We start from the raw sequence: 13,524 nt of genomic DNA, 5'->3' as shown, positions 1-13,524 counted from the left end.
GAATATTATAAGTATCTTTCATAAATAACTTCCGTGCTGACTCATTGAAACTCTTGAGAGACTCTTCTAGAGAAATAGAAGGATTGTTTTACTCGTATGACCTGTGGGTATGTGGATAGTAATTGGGCTCAAAATGGTATGGATTCGCCATGAAGTCCTTTAGCTCAACTACACTTTTCTATCCTAGTCGGAGACTTAGCTATGTAGGCTAGAAATCAAGACTTATAGTTTTGATCACTAACATTAACAAACATGCTTGAGATAGCAACGCATGCGAGGTTGACCGAGCTATGTTCTAACAATCTCCCCCTTTTTCAATTTTAGTGACAAAACTATTAATACATATGGAATACAAAAAAGATAAACTTTAGTGGCTCCTTTTCCATAGTCTAATCTCCAACGTTCCTTGAAATCTTCGTCCTTCCAAGTACTCCAATGATTAAAATGAGAGTTTAGATTACATAACCATGTATTCCTTGAACCGAAGTTTTCGAACTTTGTTAATCAAGAGAAATCGGGAGGATTGTGGAATTGGCTTGCCAAGTCCGCGAACTGTCGGAAGTTCTCGACCGTGAATTTCTGCTGGGATTTTCCAAAACTCGTTTGTGTGCTAAGTACGCGAACCCAGTCCGCGAACTGGCGGAAGTTCTCATCCCGAGAATTTCTGCTGAGTTTGGAAAACTCAACCGATTAACTTAAGTCCGCGAACATGTTTGTGAACTTAAGAGGTTATGATCTAAAGATGTGCTCTGAACATGAAACATTAAATTACTAAGAAATGCTTTATGCAAACCGTGGCTATAATTTTCATGAGCCGATTCAATCGAATCGAATCATCTTTGTTTCAATTGTGTCTTGTGTAGATCTCATAGCAATTGAAAACCTCTTTAACTAGTTCATTTGAGTCAATTGAACTAGTTATGGTGAAGAAGAACAAGGTTAATATGAAATGCTCATATGGTTAACCTTTTGGGTTACTATGTTGAACCAACATACACGTACACGTTTGGGCATGGTTTTCACGAACCCAGTAAACGTCTACCCAAGTGTGTGTGACAAGCTAAGTTTTCGATCTAACGGTTGAGAATTATTAGCTTGAATCTAAATCAGGTTTTCATCTAACGGTGAATAAGGATTGCTTTGTACCTAAGGCAAAACCATGCTTTGAAGGCTATATAAAGGAGACATCTAGCATTGTGTAAAACTAATCCCCACACGTATGTGTGCTACTAGTGCGCCCGCTAGAGTCGATCTCCATTAACATTTGATTTTCTTCTCTAAAATCAGGTTAACTACTTAAAGACTTCATTGGGATTTTGAAGCCAGACTGATACTACTTTATCGTAGTTGTGTGATCTGATCTTGCATCTTCTATCGTACGATTACAATCGATTGATTGGATTGAGATCGTGAGAGTTCTCCGATAGGCAAGATAAAGAAGTCACAAACATCTTCGTCTCACTGTTTGTGATTCCTCGACAATCCGCTTGTGTAGTCAGGAAGGATTGTAGAGAGGTGATTAATTAATCTAGGATGTTCTTCGGGAATATAAGACCGGATTATCAATTGGTTCCTGTTACCTTGATTTTATATCTAAAGATGGAATAAAACCTAGGGTTTATCTGTGGGATACAGATTTATCCTCTTATAGACTTTTCTGTGAGAGACAGGTCTGTTTATTATCAAGTCTGTGATTCTGGGTTACAACAACTCTTTGTTGTGGGTGAGATCAGCTAAGGGAATCAAGTGTGCAGTATCCTGCTGGGATCAGAGGTGTAGGAGTACAATTGTACCTTGTATCAGTGGGAGATTGATAGGGGTTAAACTATAGTCCAGTCCGAAGTAAGTTTGCAGTAGGCTAGTGTCTGTAGCGGCTTAATACAATGTGTATTCAATCTGGACTAGGTCCCGAGGTTTTTCTGCATTTGTGGTTTCCTCGTTGACAAAATTCCTGGTGTCTGTGTTATTTCTTTTCCATATTATATTTTATATAATTAAAATAATACAGGTTATGCGTTCGTGATCATCAACTTATCTAATCCAACCTTTGGTTGTTGATTGTAGTTGATTGATCCTTGGACATTGGTCTTTGGTACCTTCCAAGTTATCTCTCTTTGATAAAGACTCGCAGATTTCTATTTTCTTGAGTAATGATCAAATCGAGAGATTGAGATAATAAATCCTTGAGATACTTTCTATCTAGATTGAGTCTGACTGTCTAGTTGATTCTCTAGCAAAGTGTTTCGGAGTTAGTCCATACAGATTGCTAAGAGAAATATTGGGTGTTGTTGTTAGACCCCCGCTTTTTCAATTGGTATCAGAGCAGGCAAACACGTTTAAGACCTCATCAGTCTGTGTTTGTAGCGATCTGACTCTGTGGACAGAATCTCATACGGATACCAAAATACCTCCTAAAGCTATCAACTTTGTCAAGTGTCTCGGAAATACCTCAAAGGGTCACTCCTTAGATGATTCTTCCGAATCCTGAGGTAGGAAGAATGTTTCATCTTGTGTCAATCATTCTTCCTCCAATGAGACATTGGATATAATGGCTAAAGCTGAATTGGAGATAACCAGAATTTCAAAAAATTCTACTGAGTGTATTGATCTACAGGATCATGGTAAACTCATTGATGAATTTGAAAAGTCTATTGATTGTGAATAGGTACTCTATAACATTATAGGGTCTTTCTCTAAGGAAATTGAAAAACTTCTTCAAGAAAACAACATACAGCGTGAAAAGATTTGTGATCTTGAAAAGCTGGTCAAAGAAGGTTCAATTAGAGAAAATTGTTTGATCAAGACGCATTCATCTGATCTAGACAGACTTCGTGTTGAGAGGGAGAAACTTGAAGCATCGCTTGTCTTAGCCTATGGACAGTGAAAATCATTGGAAAAGGAAAACTCTGTTTTAAAGAAAAATTCTTCTGCACCAACTAATTCTCATGAGTTACTGTACAGAATGAAATTTTCTTTTTTTACCCGGTTTCATGTGAAAGGGACCTTCACTGTAGTAGTCGTTCGACTATTTACTCGATTGACAGTAGAAAGAAGCAACTTGTGGAGTTCAGAAACACGTTTCTTTCTAGCAAAACAGTGGATAACATAGTGATTTCCTTTTCCACATAAGGTACATATTCCTGGAGGAGAAGCAACAACTGGCACTTGTTTAAACTTCATATCCACGGGAGAAGATTGTAAGTTATGAAAACTTTTCTATGTCTCCCTCTGCTACCTAGAAGCAGAATGTTCTATCCTTGTGTCTAACTTGAGAGATACAAGGATGAGGATTTGAGAGACGCTCAAGTATTGTATTATATTTTCTCTAGGATTGTATATCCCTTGTTGTAATGATCTTTTCTAGTATCATTTTCCTTTCATCTCTTTTGGGATGGTGGACGTTTTGGAAGCTGCACAGTATCTCTTTCTAGAGCCATTCTTGGTCGGCCACAAATGCATGTATCTCCTCAAAGAAATCTAGGGTTTCTAGCCAGGGCATTCATGAACATATATAAATCTTATAGGTGCCTCATTTTTCTTCAGAAATGATCTCTATGGAAACTGTTCCCAAAGAAGAAGTTAACCCTATGGTTGAGGATGATCTCAAAGGTTGTGATTTTGATCAAGAGTTTATACGGAAGAAGATGCTTGAAAGAAAAGAGTATAACACTTGGATTGGTGAATCTGTCAAGGATTTGATTCGTGTTCAGGATGAAGTTAAGAACGAACCGACTAACCTTCAATTGCAGATAAACCAGCTGATTGATGGACATGCGAAAATCCTTGGTACTCAGAATATCTTGATCAGAAATCAGAAGAAAGTTATCCTTTATTGTGCAAAGGCTCGTCATTATGCTCGCACTATTGATCGAAAAGTCAACGTTTTAACTTTTGAATACGGTCAACAGGGTCAAGGATATCATTGACTCCTACTTTGATGGACCATTTCAGAGGTATGAAATCATCAAGGAAAAACCGAGTCTTATATGCCTAGTAATTCTTCTTTTTGGATTAGTTGGAAGAATAACTAGTGCTTTGAATAGCGATGATTGTGACTACACATAGCTATTTTTGTTTTCATCTTCTTATGTTATTTTTTAGGTTTATTGGTATTAAATTCTAAAAATATTTGTAGGATGATGTTATTGCAGTATTGATCTTTATGATTTTGTGATATTGCAATTTGTTTATGGGATATGTATTGTTTACATCCGTGAACTTGAAGGTCCCATATTGCAGTCAAAAGTAAAGTCGTTCATGAATCGGTATTCGTATTGATGAAAGGACGAATGGACTTTTGACATATACAAAAGTTAAGCCTATATAATCATTAATTTGATGGAAAATAGGATAAAATCTTTTGTTCAACAAGGATAAAGTCTATTATGTCGTTATGATGGAAAATAAAATAGATCCTTGTATGTTATCCACGGTATTGATCTTCATTGATCCATTTTATTATGTTTTACCGTGAAGTCCCCATTGTGTGTCTTATGTTGAGCACCTTACAACTAAGTCGATTTACCTTGGCTTTGTTGGTTGTTCCATAAGATGCTATATGTCGAGCATTAAGAACTAAATTAATCAACTAGTCTGGTTATTTAGTTATTACTCCATAAGTTTTCTTTCTTATGTTGAGTACATGTACGGTTAAGGTTGTCATATTCTATGATGAACTTAGTCGGGGTTCCATAAGTTCTCTTATGTTGAGCCCAAAATAATTAAATTGATTACTTCGGTGATTAGTTTGGTTATTTGTATTCCAATTAGATTAATTATAGGTTCTCTTGTAATTAATCTAGTTGAGTTTTCATATATTCCACAAGTTCTTGTGTTGAGTATATGAAAGGCTACACTATCATGTTCTTTGGTTAATGTAGTCATATATTCCGTAAGGTTTTCCTTATGTTGAGTATTTGTACGGTTAAGTTAGTCATCTCCGTGTGATTGACTTAGTCGTAGCTCGGTGAGTTTACTTATGTTGAGCATTTTCAATTAAATTTATCACTTTTGTGGTTTGATTTAGTTGCGTATTCCAATTGAATTAATCATGGGTTTACTTGTGATTAATTTGGTTAAGCTTTGGATATAGAAAATCATTCCTATGGTTTTTGGTTTCCAATATAAAATCCTTCTTTTTTTTCGAAATTAAGGTCGCTCTTGTTGTTCTCTCGGGAATGACATCAAATGGGGGAGAGTTGTTTTGAACTTGTGCTTAATGGTAATATCTTGCGGGGAATGCGGCTGGGGAATTTTATAGGGGTTATCTTGTATCTTAAAACTCCTTGATGAATGTGGAAATTTCATTATGATCCCATTATTGTACCTTTGACAATTTTATTGACAAAAAGGGGGAGAAATATTGTAGTTCACACTATAAATACATATGGTTTTCGGATCATTGTGTAAGGGGGAGTGGTTTCCATGATCGAGATGGAGTATTGACTAAGGGGGAGTGATACATATCACCGTAGTATTATTGTTAAAGTCGTGATACAATTGGACTTTGATGTTATATGTCAGCGGGTTTATTGTATGCCTTAAGGTGAATATATGCTGAGGATTTGAATACGTTTGTTTTAATTTCCTTGTAAAGGGAAAGGCCTGGCCAAATTAAGATAAGGACTCGCATTTCATCACCGTTTCCTTCTTGCCCGCCTTAGGAAAACGAAACCAAACGCGAACCTAATCTTAAAATTTTGACTAGAACGAGACCTATAGGGTAACGAGCTTAATAGGAAAGTCGTTCGAAAAATATTGGTTACTCCTAGACTTTGTTATCAGAAGGGTTTCCCGCCTGTGATTCCCAGAAGGACTGCGAGACACACCCTCTTTCCTGGAAGCTGCAGTGAAAGGATAAAAATTGCTGAGATAAGATATCCTAGAAGAATTTATAGGTACTCTCTCACGTTCAAACTCTCGGACTTGTGAAGATTAAATTTAAATATTTAATATAATTATATACAAAAATATTAACAAAGTGGGCGAGAGGTATGAGAAAATAACCAAGACACTGATTCCACTATTACACAAGAATTAATGATGGTAAATAATCCAAAATTCTAATTATCTTTTAAGTCCTTTATATCTTAACTCACTAATAATCAAGTAAATTCTCAAACATCAATTGTATCCCTTAAGCATGGATTATCTAAACAAAGCATAACTTATCTAATTGAATCACAACTGATTAGGAAAATTACGCAAACAATTTAAAACTCTGCAAAAGCAGTGATTGAGTGAATTATAATTAAATATTAGAGAAAATAAAATAGTTACCAATTATTCATGCGTAAATAGCTTCCTCATTGCCTTGGTTGTGGGAGAATTAGTCGCTCATCATGTTGGAAACACGCTCAAAAATCATTATTATTGCTCAAAGAGTGTTTACAAATGATGAAAATGGAGAAATAATTCAAAACCGGGTTTGTAACAATTATATTTGTTACAAACCAGAGAACTACGACCCACAATATGTGTCACTGATACTGTTGCTCTAAGACCCACGGCTCTGTGTCGCAAACGCTGACAAATGGCAGCTCTGTAACTTGATTTTTTTCTTCTTCTCTGGCTCTCCTACGCCCCTTAGACTCTCGACACCCCTTCTATGATACCTTGTGAACATATTTATACGTGATTGCGACATTGAATCTCCTCCATTAACTCCAAATAATCTTATTTTACTCGGGATATTTTCTTTCTTTTTTTATCAATGATTTTGATTTTTACGCATCTGCAGCTGGATTAAATTCCTTATAAATATTCTTCACGTTCCAAAGTGTTGATTAAGGGTTCCAAACACGTGCAGTACACGTTTAGATTCACCACAACTCGTGTAAGCTCATGTTTTTCCTCCAACTCCCTGTTTGGATTAAACCAAGTTATCCAGACAAATTTGATCGAAACAAACACCCATACTAGCTTTGTTAGGACATATCACAACTACCCATGAAGTTTCAGTGATTGAATCACACAAAAATCCTCCAAAATCCGATCGAAAACTCTGCCATTGTTGCTGCCATTTTTCCCGCCTTTTTTCATTTTTGAATTTTGGGAAGAAGATGTCCTCCCCTTAATCTTGTACGGGTGTCCCTTTAGCACTTGCCCTAGGGTGCAAATAGTATTTTTGGGCGTAAATAGTAATTTTTCCGGGATTTCTTCATCGTATTTTTGGGGTGCCTTTAACACATTTCGGGGGTGTAAAACACCACTTTTCGAGCCAATTTTGCCGCAAGAGCTTATTTTTCCAAAAACATCTACAAAAACATAAAACTCCATAATAAGTACGAAATCGAGTACTAAGAATACAGAACATTGAGGACAAATTAGACAAAAAAATGTGTCTATCAAATACCCCCAAACTTATTATTTGCTAGGCCTCGAGCAAAACTAATAAAAAATAAAACCGAGTTAATCTCGGGAGGGTTTACCAGAGGTGTACCCACAAAACCATTACTTCTAATTGGTCACAAGTATCCAAAGAGCTATGAGGACATACATATTCTGAACATATCTCCAAGTAACTAGAACGCCAGAGAAATTAAAGGTGTCAGCTCTAAAGCTGACTGAAGAAAAAGGGAGACACATCCACAACACTGCTAGATAAAGAGATATCCGCAACACAGCTAGATAAACATTGTAAGATGCGTCAGCTTCTTTACAGCTGGATAAGAATAGATGAGAGGGACATCTGCTACACAGCTGGACTAATTACGTGTGATGAGTTAAACCAGTGCTAGAAAGATTTTGTGCCAGATTGAAAGCGGACTAACAAAGCAACCAAATGTATCTTTCTTCGACTCTCTCATAGTGCTCAGTAGAAACAACGTCATCTTCGGTCTTCAATTGTTGATGATAAACTATCGAACCTCATAGAACCTTGACAATTAACTCTTCTCTTTGATTTCTTCCTTGACTTATAAATTTCTACTTCCCTTTGGCCTTATTGAACAAAACGTAACGATGATTTTTTTTTTTCATTTTTTTCATTTTTTTTTTTTGGAAACAAAAATTACAAGACAACAATTTACATGGCCATGAGAGAAGGACTTTCAGAACTTGGATCTTCCCAACTTGTGATGTCTTGGTATCATGTATTCTAACAACTTATATCATTTGCTCTTATAACTTCAACTTTGATTTTTGAATTATTCTTTTCTATTGTTGCTTCTAAACCTAAAACGTCTTCAAATTTCTTCATAGATTTTGATGTCGCTCCGCTTGTTGATGATGATAAGTTTCTACTGAGAGAGAGTCGCAATCCAGTAACTAAGACTACATTGTGAGGTTGCTTTGTCTTTCTGGCATTTCCGGACCTATTTGCCTTTCCATCATGTATGGTTAGGTCCATCACGGTTACCCTCTAAAAGGAACAAGTTCTCTCCTGAATTTCAAGGATCTCAATGTCTTTTTCTCTAATGTCTCAAAAGGTTGTTATCCCTAGCATTCCAATTTCTATCTTTTCGGTGAGAAACAGTATGTAAACTTAACTAACCGGATACCATGTGACGCTAGAAGTTTCAAAAGTGCAACTAAAAAGTTCTTCCCCACCCCCAAACTTAAATCTAACATTGTCCTCGATGTTCTAAAGATAAAATTAAAAGCATGAACGAGGAGAAACTATTACCACTTGAAGAAAAAGAGTTAAGGAAAGATAATACCATGTTGCATGAGCATGGGTTACCTCCCAAGAAGTGCTAAGTTTAAAGTCTTCAGCCAGACTTGGGAAAGGATTAGTCAACTCGAACCGTATAACAATAGCCGGAATAACTGTGGGTCTTCAAAACCAAATAGAGCTGACCAAAGGAAACTGCAGTAAACCAAGAAAATGAACAAGACTAGCATGCCCTTACCTAGTTTACTGATTAAGACAACTACATATGATTTTGGTTCAGGTTCAGGTTCTATAAAAGGGTCTAAATATATTTCTTTAAGCTGCAACTCCTCAAAAGTGAGATCCGAATTATTAGGTCCTAGAGTTTGTAAAAAATCAAATAAAAATTTAGAATCACATAACAACAACCTGAATAATTGGGGATCCTCTAAGTCAATTAGATTTGACTCACAAAGTTGACCATATTATTAGCATTAGAGGTGTTAGAGCATTGCTCGGTTGAAATCGCATGTGTTGCTATCTCAAGCGTTTTTGTCAATATTAGTCATCAAAACTATATGTCTTGATTTCTAGTATACTTATGACTAAGTCTCGGTCTAGGATAGTTAGGAAGAGTTGAGCTCCAGACTCCATGGCGATTATCTTGCAAAGACGAAGAACTACTCAAGGAACCAGTGGAACTTCTTCTGGCCAAAACGTATGTGGAGACTTGAACTCATCTTTTCACTCAAAAGTCTATCTACTATATCTCCTACTCTTGAGACAAAAGTCGTATAAGTATGATAGTTTTCATACATACACATTTGCTACTTCGAGCCGAGTTTACTCACCTATCTTTTTCTCGAAATACGTGTTGATAAGATTTTTCTTTAACCATCTTCATCTTTACCCGTGACTAAAGTCATGATGACGTTTCAATATTGAAATGGCTTTGATGACGATAGTCGATACTTTATGTCTAACGACTGTTATAACATTATAGAAGAATGTTTCAATGATTGAAATGTAGAGTTGAGAATATGTAACCACATATGGATGTAAGCATATAATGTGTTCGCACATTAGTGTATAAATTCATGTGCCGGAAACCAAGTGTATGCATATGTGTGCATGCGGTATTGGTGAAGGAGACAGGTTGGGTACGCGTACTAGAGGAAATTCACGTCCGTGAAATTCTGCTGAGTTTGAAGTTTACGAACTCAAAAACCAATCACCTTAGGTACGCGTACTGGCGGAACTTTTTCACCTGAAAAATTCTGCTGAGTTTGGAAACTAAAACCAACTCAAAATCCGGTAGCTAAGGTACGCATAACCGTACGCGTAACCAAGCTAGTTATTACTCAAATCAGAAGTTCATGGACTTAAAACAATAACTTATAAGGAAGGAAATCTTTGCAAACCGTGGTTATATTGTTCATGAATTGATTCAAATAAATCAAACCGATTTTTTTTCAATTGTGTCTATGTATAAAGACCTAAGCAATTGAATAACTCTTGAACTAGTTCTTATGAGTCATTTGAACTAGCTATGATAAAGATGAATACGGTTAATATGAAAGCACTCATATGGCTAACCATTGGTCAACCATTTGTGAACCAACCAATGTACATGTTTAGGTACGGTTACTCAAACCTAAATGAATACATTTCATTTGTGTATGACAAGCTAAGTTTCGATCTAACGGTTGAAAGATATTAGCTTGGATAAATCAGGTTTTTCATCTAACGGTGATTATTGAATGCTTTGTTACCAAGGTAACTTAGATTGCAAACCCTGATTTGAAAACTATATAAGGAGACGTCTAGCAACTGTGCAAAACTAATCCCCACACTTCTTGTGTGATACTAGTTGGTTTGCTAGAGTCGATTCTCCTTTAATCGTAGGTTTATTCTCGAGACCCTGTCGATTAACGACTGAAAGACTTCATTGGGATTGTGAAGCCAGGAGAAACTACTTCTCTTGTAGTTGAGCGATCTGATCTTGCCATTTTCTATCGTACGATTTTAATTGAATAATTGACTTGAGATTATATCTCCGATAGGGCAAGATAAAAAGAAATCACAAACATCTTCGTCTCATCGTTTGTGATTCTGCAATATCTAGTTTCACTACCATACGATTTAGATTATTGTGAGGTGATTGATAATACTAGGCCGTTCTTCGGGAATATAAGCACGGTTTATCAATTGGTTCTTCTTCACCTTGATTTTTATCGAAAGACAAAACAAAACTTTTAGGTTTATCTGTGGGAGACAGATTTATCTATCCTTGTAGAATTTTCTGTGTGATACAGATTTGTTTATTAAAGTCTTCGACTTTGGGTCGTAGCAACTCTTGGTTGTGGGTGAGATCAGCTAAGGGAATCAAGTGCGTAGTATTCTGCTGGGGACGTAAGGAGCGCAACTGTACCTTGAATCAGTGTGAGATTGATTAGGGTTCAACTATAGTCCAGACCGAAGTTAGTTTGTAGTAGGCTAGTGTCTGTAGCGTCTTAATACAGTGTGGTGTTCAATTTGGACTTGGTCCGAGGTTTTTCTGCATTTGCGGTTTCCTCGTTAACAAAATTTCCGGTGTCTGTGTTATTTCTGTTCCGCATTATATTTTGTTATATAATTGAAATATCACAAGTTGTGCGTTGTATCGATCAATTGTGAAATCCAACCTTTGGTTGTTGATTGATATTGATTGATCCTTGGATATTGGTCTTTGGTACCATCCAAGTTTATCTCTCTTATATTTAATCGAGACTCGCAGATTGCTTGAGTAAGATTTAAATCAAGAGATAGAGATATTAACTCCTTGATATACTTTTTATTAAGATTGAGTATGACTATCTAGTTGATTCTCTTAAAAGTATATTCGAGTTAGTCCATACAGATTGTTAATCGAAATATTGGGTGAGGTTGTTAGACCCCCGCATTTTTAATTAGTATCAGAGCAGGCAAACACGTTCAAGTCCTCAAAAGTCTATGTTTGTAGCGATCTGACTCTATGGACAGAGGTGCTATCTCTATTAACGTACCACCAGTCTTCGATGGCTCTAATTACTTATGGTGGAAAATTGCTATACGAACATTTTTTCAATCGTGTGATTTTCAATCATGGGTATATGTTGTTAATGGCTATGATGCTCCCGTTGTTGCAGTAGGTAACATTAACGTTCCAAAAAATATTGGCGAATACGATGCTGCTGAGATACTTGCTGCAAAGCAAAACTCTGACGGTTTGAATGCCATCATACATGCCATTACCCCAAATCTTCAGTACCATGTGTCAAATTGCACTAGGTCTAAATATGCGTGGGATATCTTAGAAACCGTATTCGAAAGAAATACCATTGAAAAGGAAGCTAGGCTTAAAAACCTTAATTCCGATTGGGAAAACCTTCGTATGGCAGATGAGGATTCATTTGATGAGTTTAATCACAAAGTGTCTGAAATTGTTAATGCATCTTTTGTATTGGGTAAGACTATTCCTGAAAAGGACATTGTGATGAAAATTCTCAGATCGCTGCCATCTAGATACGATTCTAAGAAGCATGCCATCGTTGAGGGAAATAACCTTGATAACCTCTCCAGAAATACACTGGTTGGGAAGCTTAAGATCTTTGATCACGAACACTCGTCCAAATCTAAGGATGTTGCGTTCAAACACTGAAAGACATAAAATTACTTGATAAAAGTAAAAATGTGTATATCTCTGACGATGATCACTCTGAGACAGATTCATCAGATGAAGATCTTGACAAATTAGTCTCGATGATCACAATAAAGTTTAGAGATCTTCTGTTGAAGAGAAGTAAACGGTTCTCCAGAGATAAGCCAAAAGCATCGGTCAAACCTCATAATCGTATTCCTCCCCAAAACAGGGACACAGATGAGACTGATGACGAGGATATGCCTCAGTGCTTTAAGTGTAAAGGATTTGGTCATTTTGCAAACGAGTGCCTAAAGTGTAGAAAATACACTGGGAACAAAGGTCTTGCTGCGACACTACAATTGTGATTATGATGAAGACAAGAAATCAAGTGTTGCTCTTCTGTCTGAAAATATTGATTTTGATAGTTGTAGCAATACATACATCAATCTTGATAATCTTTTAGAAGAGAGCCCAATCAAGATGGAAGAATCATTTGACCCGTCTTTTGGAAACTCTTTGGTTAATGTTTCAGGATCTACTTTGTGCCTAGCAACTTGCGTTTCAAAGGCCCCTGAACCATCCTTTGCGTTGACATGATCCTATTGTTCTCTCAAGGGACATGAATTTTCAAAGTGTTTCAAGTAGAAACACAAGATGAGATATGTCAACAAGCTTCAACGAAGAGCAGATCGTCTATCCAATAAGCTTAAACTTGCGGAGAAAACATCTAAGGTATGTAAGATCTTGTCCTCTTCGAAAAGACTAGTTTCCAAGGAAAGATATAGACCATTAGAGAGGAAAACCTGGTCTAAACATACGGAAAGGCAGAGCTCCATTGATTCTGTACAAAAGGGTCATGGTGGACAAATCATTGTTCACCACAGCACAACCTGATTGTGTTATTTTTGTGCATCTTGTCTCATGTGCCTGTTCAAAAGAGACAAGATCTTGCAAGATCTGATTGTGTTATTTTTCTTCATATCACTATTGATATTGGAAGGAACCGATATGCCAAAAAAAAGAGGGTTATTATCGACAATTTCGCTCTTTATAGGGTTGTGAGTTGGACGTGTACGAGCCTGTTTAAAGGTTTCGAATCCCTGTATTCCTTTTTCCTTCTCTGATATTCTTTATATCTCAAGACTTCTTGTTGAAGTTGAATTGTGAATTCCTCTCACACAACCGTGCTTTAATGGATACTCCAATCATCATGTCTTCAGATGGAAAATATATCAATATGATTGTTAAGCCATCAATCACCAAGGAAAAA

The sequence above is a fragment of the Papaver somniferum genome, chromosome 5, assembly GCF_003573695.1.
Source record: "Papaver somniferum cultivar HN1 chromosome 5, ASM357369v1, whole genome shotgun sequence".
In the NCBI taxonomy this organism is placed as follows: domain Eukaryota; kingdom Viridiplantae; phylum Streptophyta; class Magnoliopsida; order Ranunculales; family Papaveraceae; genus Papaver; species Papaver somniferum.
Note: the sequence above shows the minus strand (reverse complement) of the source record.